General features: G+C 44.5%; 2 long non-coding RNA genes across 2 annotated transcripts; one reads left to right on the top strand and one right to left on the bottom strand.

The window, feature by feature from the left end:
• Positions 1 to 912: 912 nt before the first annotated feature.
• LOC127004684 (uncharacterized) lies at positions 913 to 3,790 on the top strand. The gene is made up of 4 exons (XR_007757923.1): positions 913 to 1,117; positions 1,945 to 2,106; positions 2,564 to 2,749; positions 3,549 to 3,790. It is a non-coding gene; the product is annotated as an uncharacterized LOC127004684 (long non-coding RNA).
• Positions 3,487 to 12,332, bottom strand: LOC127004685 (uncharacterized). The gene is made up of 3 exons (XR_007757924.1): positions 12,143 to 12,332; positions 4,909 to 5,038; positions 3,487 to 3,634 (listed from the first exon to the last, which is right to left on the bottom strand). It is a non-coding gene; the product is annotated as an uncharacterized LOC127004685 (long non-coding RNA).
• Positions 12,333 to 12,500: the final 168 nt, after the last annotated feature.

Raw genomic sequence — 12,500 nt, 5'->3', positions numbered from 1 at the left:
CAATCCTAGTAGTGGTTCATGATATCGCAAACGATCATCTGGGATTTCCTCGACAACAATTTCCACGTATTTTTACCCTTAGTGCTGAGCGAGGCCCCGGACGGATAGGTGATTGTCCTACTCAGCAAGGGCAATCACCACCGCACCGCCGCTAACTAGGAAAACTGTGCAATGTCATTATGGTGTAGTTAGCAAGCGTCACTCTCCTCTTGGTCAGCGCGGCGAGTGTGTGTGTATCCTCTTCATACACGCTGGCAATTCACCACCCACCCACCCACCCTCAGAGCCTAATACATCTCACTCCGTCTTCTTCATGCCGGGCCAATTGCACCTATGTCTTCCCCTCCCTGGTGACAGCTTAACTACCTCTCAAATACACACGATCATAGACACATTCACGATGCCACACGTTATTCACTTGTTTATAGGTCGCTAATACTTCATGATTCACCGTTAAACTATTGAATTGTCTCTTATATATACGTCACACGGTTCGAACCTCTAAACTTCAGCTTTGTTCTCGTGGCGGTGGGAATGCGAGATGATCGAGCTGTCTGTCTGTTTGTGTCAGTCCCTGGAGGTGAAGGTCTTGAATAATATACGTAGACTAGCTCATCCCTTACCGCCTAACTCTCATTCTTTGTTTAATCTTATGAGCTTAGTCTCGGTGTTATTATTATTTACTGAGCTCGACATGACGCGCTTGTAAAATATTTGTCATCGCTTTTTCAGAGTTACTAGTTCCAAGTGCTTCAATAATCTCATATTTTAATCATTATAGTGATTGTCGTTATTGTTTTTATCGAGTTCTGTTGTTACTCCTGCACAGCTGAGACGGTTTGGGTTCGGGAGGCGAGATTCGTGACGTGCTGGTGACGTGGACAGAAGCCGCGGGGAGCTCCTCGGCTCAGCCTCACGCGAGCGGCAGATACCTGACTTCCCGGCTGTGAGGAGGAGCTGCGTTTTGCCAGGTATCTTTTCACGGGAGGCGGTGGCTGAGCGGTGCGTTACAGGGCCTTGAAGTACATCCCGCCGCTACGAGCATCGCCGAGTGTGCCGTCCTGGTTAACCTAGCAACTCGGAGTCTGTTCCCCGCCGCTGCGCCATTTGGTGAGAGGTATAATAAGGTGTTCTTTACTCCTAGTTCAGCTCCGAGTTCCCGCATGTCACTCGCGCTCATAAAAAACCGCTCCTCTACAGTTTATTCATCCCCCTCGTGCTCTCGTAGCGTTCAAGTAAATCTCATTATGACCTCTTTCTTTGCTGATGCTGACCGTTGTCTTGAACTCACTAAATAAACACCCGCGCCTGCTCCTCCCCCCCTCCCCCCTCATGTGCTCGTAGCGTCCCAATGCAATCTCGTTCTTGCCGTAAGGGTAATGATCGTGTAATTGTTTCATGCCCTCAGTGTGCCATTAACTCGTTCACAGCTGAAAACCACTATCAGTAATTGTACTCTATTATGTTGCAATACTTTAGTTTGCTTGTTCGGGCATGATAGGTACCACGTAAATATGGCTGGAATAGCAAGTGGTGATTCCAGATCTTCTACTGCCCTCGCCGTCTATAATGTGCGTCTTAACTCAAACGTACCGAACATTATATAAGCATAAGGAGTAACCGGGACAATTTGAGGTGTTAAGGGTTGAAGGGATAATGGGGGTGAGGTACTGTGGTGAGTGTGAGACATGCTATCCCACTCACTTATCATAGTATATATTTTAGCAACGAAACATCTCCTTTGCATGACATTTCCATATATTCATGACTCCCGTGACGAGTGTTATCCACTAACACATTCAGCTACGAGTCGATAACAGTACTTTGGGAGACTCGAGCAGCGACAGTAACAAGCAATTCACGGCGAAGGAAAAGTGTTATTGTGGATGACCGACGTGTGTTACTGGTGCTTTCCTTCGCTATACAAACTTTCTTTTTCTCCAGGGCACTTGTCATCGGATGCCTACGCGTGGGACCTCAGCAAATGGAAAAGAAAATACAAGAAAAGGCGTAAAAGGCAGGCAAGGCAAGAACGAGCATACAGATTGACACGCACTCAGGCAGATATCGACGCTCTGTCAAGATGATGGGAACGAGCAAACAGCGGTAAGGACGTGGACCGCCCCGCACCTTTTATTGACGTGGACAAGTACTGACAGTGACAAACACACACACGTATACTTTTGTGAGGTTACGAGTACTGGTGAGGCCTTTATAGCAAGTACTGCCTGACTGTCGCATTATCTTGTGCTATAAAGATTTCTTGTAGATAGGAAGGAGTCAGGATGTTCGTTGGCGTTTCAAGGGGTCATTATACACGCACACAAACGCATACTTTTGAGAGGTTTTGAGTACGAGTAAAGTCTTAAAAGTATTGCCTGACTTATACATATCTTGTGTCATAAGGATGTTTTGTATATAGGAAGGAGTCAGGATATTAGTGGTTGTTGTACGGTATATTCACCCATTTAGTGACGTACATGGATGGAGCAGTCGATGTTAGGGAAATAAATATTTTGCCTTTATAAAAGTGTAGAGTGACATTACGATATTTATTTTTCAGAGGAGTGTGTCGTGTCGATCAGCGTGTCCTGTCGTCTACAGAGAGGAACTCGTCGAGAAGTTGAGGGGTCGACCTTTTCCCCTGTTGACGTGCTGACCATCAATCCTGCCTCGGCGCTCTCCTCCCCGCACCAAGGTATAAAGTGCTCAGTTGCAACCACTTAGCCCACGAGACTCACAAAGCAAGGTATGTGAACGTTTGTTGTTTTCTTCTTTTTCATTTCCACAAACAGTTGCAATATTTTTTTTATTTTGACAGACTACAGGTTTTCTTGAGGAATACAATGGGATGATATATTTGTGATCTTGAAGATACAATAAGTGAACCAGTTTTCAGTATATTATTAAAGAATCATTGATAGTTGTTTTCCACATTAATTTTAGTTGCAATATTTTTTTTATTTTGACAGACTACAGGTTTTCTTGAGGAATACAATGGGATGATATATTTGTGATCTTGAAGATACAATAAGTGAACCAGTTTTCAGTATATTATTAAAGAATCATTGATAGTTGTTTTCCACATTAATTTTTCTCATGTCACAATTTTTATTTATAACTTGAAATATGAAAAGATAAACTGTCAGATGCTAACTATATAAATCCAATAATTGCTGATGAATATTTTTAATTACTAAAAATAAATAAATAATGCATTTTGACTAACATACTGAAAATAATATCCAGCTAGTTTTTTGTTTACATAATATAGTTGTAAGAAATTAGAATATCCAGCTAGATTTTGTTGTTTACATAATATAGTTGTAAGAAATTAGTCAGTTATTGGCAGAAGTCTTCACAAATTGGCTAAAAAATATCATGCTGTCATAACTACCAAAGCCCGGCGAAAGACTGGAAGCATCAGGTCTTAATAGAAACTACTCTAGTTACCCTTGGCGAGTTTACTTCTTACCAAAGTGCTTACCAAAGTAATCAAAGATTCTATGCATAGTTAACGTGTTTTCATTTCCATTTCTTCCCGACAGTCGAGAGCTCCTGATGTGTGACCGGCAGCTGCATCGTGCCGTGGGTTGGGTTGTCCGCTGTCCCGTGTGTGCTCCCGACACCACACCTGAAAGAAATGAGAATGACCAAGATCAGTTCAGCTGCCTCAGTAATCCATCATGTCTCATAGTGCAGGGATTATTAACATCATGACTGTAGACTTTGTTTAAAGATGTTTCGGCGATGTGTAAAGGTTGCTCAATTAAAAACCCTGACCCAGACACTCCTCTTGTTTGATTTTACGAGATTTGCTTCCAGTCTTGCTTCGGAGACTCCTCGAGGTAGTTATGACTTAGCACAATGCTCTTTTGAGGTAGTTTTGCTATATATTTAAGAAACTTGTACATTTCGACCACTAGATATTAAGAAAATGCGTATCAATTTTATAACGTTTAGCGAGGGCCGACACGCCAACGGAGCGGTATAATTAGGTGGTCTGTAAGCAACACCGTAGCCCCGAGTGATGGCATGAATAAAAAGGACTTCCATCATCAATAACAGCGATCATAAATGTACTGTTAGCGTAATTAAATGAAGGTGCAATGACTCCAATTAAAGTTTACGAGTTCTCATTAATTAAGCTGTTTCAACATTCATCAGTGTATAGTGGAATAAGCCCAATTTTCAGCTTCACACATTAAGGAATACTACTACACATATCTTTACCCCGTTAGTGCTGGCGTGGCGTTGGTCATAGATGGAGCATGAATCGTAGATCACCATTAGTTTGTAATTATGTTGCTTTCGCCAATTGATTTTACTCCTTTTAACGTCTGGCAATTTATTATTTCTTTTTACAACAATGGAGGCAGCTTAAGGGGAAAGATAACAACAACAATAATAAAATGCCCGCTATATGGACGCTGCTCCGAACAAAATTAGAATGAACGAGAGGTCAAAAGAGGTCAATTTCGGGTGAGGAGGTGTCGAGTATACTCTCCTCGCTGAAATGACCTAAAATACACAAAAGCCTCAAAAAATAAACGTGACAACAATGTACTATCAGTAGAACTCTCAGAATTAATATTACTTACTCGCTCTGTGTACATAACTCTGAAATGACCTAAAATAAACGAGAACTACAAGATTCTGAGGTAACAACAATTTACTATCGTTAAAACTCGCAGAATTAACGTTATTTACTTCCAATGGGCAAGTTAACACCCTGAAATAACCTAAAATACACGTGGGTTACAAAATTTTAACATGACCACAATTTACTATCAAAAACTCACTTACCATCCCTCTTGATACCCCTCTGGACAGACTTAAGCACGCCCGTAACGTCAGCAAGGCACTCCATTATATTCTGTTCTGGCAATAAATTTTCTCTCTACTCACACTCCTCCTCTCGCTGAAGGCCTCGTCAAACATTCATGGGTTGGCGGCCTGGCGAGGAGCTCTTTTCTAGGCTAAGTCGTCAGTGGGTCATCCCGGTGGTTTCTCGTCCTCCGCCTCGTCATTGTTGAGTCTGGAGGTAAAGAAAAATAAGGGAGGTTTATATTTACCCTTTCAAAAAATAAGTGGATGGTTATTTTCCTCTTTATTCTGCCCGTTATGCTCTTACCAATACTATACTTTTATTTTTATAGTTAAGGAAGCAGCGCAAGACAAATAAGCTAATAATAACGAGAAAAAAGTCCTCCAATCACTGCCCCTAGAAAAGTTTAGAAGGGCGGCATAAAGAGAGGCTAATTTCTGGAGGGGAGGGGTCTCGATAGTCTAGCTCCTTTTGAAAGAAAGAAATACTAAGAAATAAAAATTACTATAGTTTATTCAATAGCAGTGTTCCCCTGGTGCCTAGATATCGTTAGTCACACCTCTCTTGGTTAACTGAACTCCTCTCTGACTCTCAAGAAGGCTGTCGTCAAGCACACAAACTCTCGAGCTACATAAAACCAACGTAACATTATTGTGTGCAAAAAATGTCTACATATAGCTAACTCCTCAAGTCTAAGGAGCCCTCCACTCACATTAGCACCAAGGGACTGATCAGAAAGTTTGTCAGCAAGATTTCCACCAGATCGCCACTAACTTTCTAAACCTACAGGACCAAGAGTGCGTTACGGGGGGGCGGCGTTACATAAGCAGTGACGCGGTAAACTCTGCGGACACAGCCAGCCACTTTTACATTACCCAGCGGCTTCCCTACTACAACACCCCAGGGTCCATGTTCTCAAATCTTTCGGGTCTTGCACATCTATATTTGACAAGGCTTACGTAGAGGTTGTGGGTACGTCCAATGGGTGGTTTTGAAAGCCTAGTAATAGTGATTGTGATAGCTGCTCCCTTTACTGTTGAAAGAAAAAAATAGCCGCGCTCCGCTCAGATGATGCAAAAAATAACAACAAAAAAATATTCAGATTTGGGTTTGAATCTGATTATATCTACAATCTGATTATATCACGATGCAAATGATAATATTATGTAAAGAGTGGCATAGCTATACATTTCCGGGCTGTTCTTTCACATATACTTCTTATACATATTACAATCTTTTACTCTGATGTTTTGACAATTATATACGAGTTTTACGGTCACAGCAGTCTATTACTAATACTACTAATAATAACATCACACCCACCACCACCACCACCACCTGCTAACACCACCAATGACAAACGACCAGCAAGTGTGAAAAGAAAGGAAGAGAGAAAGAAGGGAAGGAAGGAGAGAGGGAGGGATGGAGGCGAGTGCATTGATGAGGGACAGAGATGCGAGGGTGGAGGAGGAGAGAGAGGGAAGGAGGGAGGGAAATCATTTTAGACCGAAGGGGAAGAAGAAGGGGAATATGATAAGGGCGGGGGAGGAGGGGGTGGAGGAAGAGAAGGACGAGGACGAGGAGGAGTAGGGTGGGTCTCGTAGTGAAGAGGGAAGGCTGGAGGGCCCTCGGAGGGGTGGTGAGGGGAGAAGGGGTAACAGATGGTGGCGCCGCGGTAAAAAGAAACAATTTATCCACCGCACGACAATGGCGACGAAGGGGACGGCGCACAAAGACCAAACAAAGGGCAAAAGCAGACAGCAAGATCGGCAGACGGACGAGCAGCGGACGGACGCGAATGCACAAACACACATACGCACACACACGCATGCAGACACACACACGCACATACATACATACAAGCGGTGACTGGTGTGTGTGTGTGTGTGTGTGTGTGTGTGTGTGTGTGTGTGTGTGTGTGTGTGTGTGTGTGTGTGTGTATGTGTGTATGTGTGTGTGTGTGGCTATGTCTTTATACACAACAAATGGGAAAGGAAATTATTATTACTCTCTCTCTCCCTAACTCTCTAACTCTCTCTCTCTCTCTCTCTCTCTCTCTCTCTCTCTCTCTCTCTCTCTCTCTCTCTCTCTCTCTCTCTCTCTCTCTCTCATCGGCAAGAATTAACCCACTCAAACACTAGGGAAACACGGGCCAAACACTTTCTCCCTTCTACGGCTCCCTCTCCTCCCCCACCTCCTGCTCCTCCTGCTGCAACCTTAATGAGCCCTCGGTGTCCAAGAAACCTCTCCCCGATCCCTCGCATATATAACTCCCAGGTCTTGATCCATCGCTGTCGCTGTCTCTGTCTGATGTGTTCCTGTGTTGATTTTGAGCTGGTAATTTAATCTTGGCTTAAAAATGTTATTGTTTAATGTTTTCCTGTCTTTGTTTACTGTGTTCGTATTGATTTTGAGTTTGAAATTTACTAATGACTTGAAATTTTCTTGCTTAACGTTCCTTTCTTATTATTTTCACAACTTCTTAAATGTTTGCCGGTTTGAGGAGAGGTCACCCAAGACAAGTCTACCTCGCAGATGTTCGGGTATATATATGTTGTTTTAGCTTGAGATATGTTTCCGAGCTCCACATGAATCAAAGCTGCATGGGAAGGAATTATTTATGTCCGACAGTAATACGGAGACGAATGTGACATCCACTGATTTTGATTTAGAGAGAAACTACCTCGAATGACTGTACAGTGATGAAGCATAAAACCCCAAAAGATCGCGAAATAAAATAACTTAGAAGCATATTATCAAAAGAATTAGAGCCAAGAAAATAATATGAACTCAACAGCCGCTAAAATGAAGTTATCGACGTAAAACAAAAGAAGATAGAACTAGTCTGGAAAAAGCTAATCTAACTTGACCTGAATATTGTAACATTAAATAACTAAGGCACAAAATAAGTAAAGAAAGAAAGACGGGAGAGTTAAGGCCAAGAGAACCAGAGATAAATTCGTTGCTAAAATAAAACTAATCGAACTTGACCTCAACATCCCAACATTAAATAACTGAATAGGCTAAGGAGGTCAAAATTCACTTCACAGGAACACCAAACAGCCTAGAAATCTACTTTAATATAAACTTACACAGCATCACGGACCCGAAGCCACAGTCCACCCAAAACTCATGGAAAGATAAACAATGGTATAGATAATGCAATGTGTCAAAGGTAACGAGACGCTGTGTGTTGCAATTAATAAACTCGACAACATAGCACTGATTAGGCTGTCCAACCCGCGCTCTATCGTCCAATCTCTATTCACTGCAACACACAACATCTCTCATTACCTATTGCACATGTAACCTATCACTGCCTTACCGTAGCATGATAGCACTGACTACTAAGGATTTCAGAGGCTGTGCGGCCTCGTTTTTTGGGAATAATATCGTAACGAACAATCGTATCGGTACGAGATTTTGCGACAGTGTATTTCACACACTGCCTTAATTTTGAAGGGTATCGCCAACCGCCACAAGTAGAGAATAAAGGCACTTGTCCCTATACCAAGAGGGTAAAGTCATCAGTGTCAGGCAAAGATACGAACACAACTACCAGAGGCTCCGCCCACCTTGTTCCTCTTCCCTCCATCTCCCGCCTCCTCCCTCACTCTCTCTCTCTCTCTCTCTCTCTCTCTCTCTCATGTAGCTTCGTAACTATAATGAATGAAAGGCATGCATTAATTGTAGTGGCGTTATATACTCTTTCTAATACTGATAGGCATCCTTTAAATAAAGTTGAGAGTAGGGTAACGTGTTACTTACATAGCCTAATTACCTCCGTAACTATTGGTAGCGTAGTGGTTTGGTGGTTTATGGTGTACGTTTTCGTAGGGCTATTGTATAGCATGTACCTACTGATAAAAGTAATGGTGCTCTTATCGCCAAATTATAGTGGTGCTATTAATTTTATTGTCAGGGAAGAGCTGAAAGTATGGTAACGGGAAGAATTGCGAAGGTATAAAATGTTTGAGGTAGTACTAAAAGTGAATCACTGAGTGTGGATGAGGGACACTGGGTTATGAGGCTTATATTAAGGAACTTTATACAATATAGTGATGGCAAGGACACTCTTGGTTTACTAAGGATACAAACAAGAATATTCAAGACTTTAATCTTCTTCACAACTTAACACTAAATCCCCATCATCATCACTGTCACAGTCAAGGTTAATAACGAGAGGATCGACACTTTCATGGATATTATCCGTTGTCCAGTAGTCGTCCTCAAAGCGTCGTGATCGCCGAACCGCACCTTCCCACACCTCGGCTGTGACAGAAAGTCTGGTCTCCTCCATCCTGGCTTGCAGGTCAGCTCGTGTGAAACGTTGCAGTGAGGAGCGCACGTGTCGCTTCATGACTCCCCACACCTGCTCAATCGCATTGAGCTCAGGATGAGCAGGTGGCAGACGAACAATCTCGTGGCCCGATGCGCGGATGATGTTATCCACCTTGTATTGAGGATTTGGCCTGTTTTCACGGCAGATACTGAGGAGCTCAGGCCGTGTAGCTTGCTGTGGAAAGGGTATGTCTCGCTGCTCCAACCATTCAATGATGTCCGATTTCCTTGTGGCAGTGGTGGGGCAGCGACTCTCCTCAGTCAGTTGGCTATGGTATGGAGCATTGTCCATCACTAATACTGCCGGCTGCTCCAGGAACGGCAGGAGCTGTGACGTAAGCCAACGAAGGAAAAGCTTGCCGTTCATTTCTCCATGGTAGTCGCCGCTGGTATTCTTGGCAGGGAAACAGAGAAAGGAGCTGTCAATGAAACCATCCTCTGTGCCAGCTGCGACTACCACGAAGCGTTCCCCTTCTCCTGGAGGCACCTGGCGGCTGTACGTCACACTGGTGACAGGCTGCGTGCTGTCCACCCACTCCATGTTGTGGTTCATCCTGGTGGTGAACCAGGTCTCGTCCACGTATACCACCATCCTGTTCTCTTCCCGGTGTCTTTTCAGCGTTCGTAGGGCTTGTATCCTGCGGCACACGACGTCCATGGACTCCTTCCTGACATAAAATTTGCGCTGACATTTCTTATACCGGAATCCCATTTCATGGAGCAGTCGCCACAAGGAAATCTTAGAGGTTTCATCAGGGATGATGCTAGCTGCCTTTAAGTTGTCTGTCAGGCGAGAGTGAAGTCCTGCTTGACAGCAAACTGTGCGTGTATGTGGCGGCGAATGGCTCCGATCGTGAAGCTGTCGATGACGGGCTGAGCTGGAGGTGCTGGTGGTGTGTCAGGCCGTGACCTGGTGCTGCGCTGCACGATCGACTGCACCATCTTCACTCGCATCCCTAAGGCCGCAGCAGCACGGTGGTAAGGCCTGAGTAGAGGAAGGACAATATGAATAAATAAATGATTGATGTAAAGTTCCGTAAAAAACAAATATTGTCATGGTTTAGAAATAAGTTTCGGCATGACTAAGGCTGCGATTCTAATGAGCGGAGGGCACAAGGACTTATTTACTATGTTAAACAAGAGAAAACAATAAAAACTTACCTATTCAAAGCAATCTTAAGGCTATTGCTGGCCTTCTCCTTGTTAAAAAAGTTAACAAGTCGCGTGACAAACGCATTTCTGCAGCCATGGCGACAGTGCTGTATCTTAGTGGCCATTTTATCTTCTCTCTGGTACACTTGACGACTGGTGCCGCGAGTCAAAGTCAGGTGACGAAGAAAGGTAGCAAAAAGGAAAACAACAAAAAACAAACGAGAGAGAAACAAATACAAGCGAGCAATCGTTCTACCATCAATCATGGTAGTCATCATTTACCACCTCACCCTACTCTCACATGTCATTACGTCCACGGCCCAGATGTGTATCACTATGCTCAAAATTAAAGTCCCAGTATCACATCAAGCATGCCTTAATTGAAAAAAAAAATCATTCTCGAGTATGTATGTATCTTCCAGAGAGAGAGAGAGAGAGAGAGAGAGAGAGAGAGAGATTGAGGGAGAAGGGAGGAGGCGGGAGATGGAGGGAAGAGGAACAAGGTGGGCGGAGCCTCTGGTAGTTGTGTTCGTATCTTTGCCTGACACTGATGACTTTACCCTCTTGGTATAGGGACAAGTGCCTTTATTCTCTACTTGTGGCGGTTGGCGATACCCTTCAAAATTAAGGCAGTGTGTGAAATACACTGTCGCAAAATCTCGTACCGATACGATTGTTCGTTACGATATTATTCCCAAAAAACGAGGCCGCACAGCCTCTGAAATCCTTAGTAGGATGTCCAACCCGCGCTATATCGTTCAATCTCTACTCATTGCAACACAGTACATCTCTCATTACCTATTGCACATGCTACGTATCATTGCCCCACAGTAGCATGATAGCCGGTAAGGGCCGTAGATGAGGGGTGACGCAGCGTTGAGTCCCCGCCTGTAACCCTTCATTAAGTTCTGTATTCTTAAACGCTTCCTTCCCTTATACACCAATCATTTCTAAAGGACAAAAAAGAGGTTAAACGTGTTCCAATGAGTCTCTCTTTACGTTCATGGTGCAGGAACTTTGTCACACTACCGTCAAGGTCATAAAACTACCCATGGAAAAGCCTCCCACAAATCCTACGAAAGCATTGTTGAATTATGTGCATGGGCCCCGAAAGGTTTAAGAATATACCCTCTAGGTTTCTTATTTAGTCACTTTTCAGCCGACGCAGCCTCGCCTCACGCCGCCCGGCTCACAAAACTACCCATGGAAATGCCTCCCAGAAATCCTACGAAAGCCTTGTTGAATTATGTGCATGGGCGCCGAAAGGTTTAAGAAAATGCTCTCTAGGTTTCTCATTTAGTCACTTTTCAGCCGACGCAGCCTCGCCTCACGCCGCCTGGTTCTCCCCGGCAGCAGTGAGGCGCCGCTGAATTATGAGCTGGGCCTCCCACAGCGGCGACGCGGAAACTATTAAACATGCAATCGGCGGGGCGGGGCGGGCTGCTGCAGGGCCAGGGCGAGCCTCGGTCTGCTCTGCGGCACTCTCATCAAAGTTACACGAGCCAAGACTCTGTGATAAACCTGAGCAGTGGAAAATTATACTAGTCGGCCAAGGGCCCATGGTATAGAGACGGCAGCAACTCCCCCACCCACCCACTCCCTCGCTCCGCCACGGCCAATGCGTAGTGACTGCACCGTGATTCTGGCCCGGCTGACCTCATGACTAAGTGACGAGCTGTTGAGTGCAGTATTCACGCGGCCACATAATGCCATGACTGACCAGTTCTTCCACACTGCAGCCCAGGTTATAACGGGTCACACACACACACACACACACACACACACACATACACTATAACACAAGGCAGCGGGCAAACTCACAATCACCAGCATCTCCTCGTCCAACACGGCAGCCCATGATATAGGATAGCGGGTCACAGCATCACAAGGTAGCGGTAAAACTAAGCCTCGCCTCTTCAGCACCTCCCTCCAACACGGCAGCAGGTCACACTGACACACAGGGCAGCAGGCACACTGACCCTCGCCAGCATCTCCTCGCGCGGGCTAACACAGCACTGCCAATCAAACTTCTCCTCGGGTACAGACTCCGCACATATCCACGGTTCAATAGCTTCGAACTGTATCGGTATAACTGCTTTCTCACTTTACTATCTATCATTCGTTATTGCTACGAGTATCTATGGGGGCCATTCATATTTAATGTCTCATTGTCCGTCTT

Source organism: Eriocheir sinensis, chromosome 28, assembly GCF_024679095.1.
Source record: "Eriocheir sinensis breed Jianghai 21 chromosome 28, ASM2467909v1, whole genome shotgun sequence".
NCBI classification, from domain to species: Eukaryota; Metazoa; Arthropoda; class Malacostraca; order Decapoda; family Varunidae; genus Eriocheir; species Eriocheir sinensis.
This window is presented reverse-complemented; position numbering and strand designations above follow the sequence as displayed.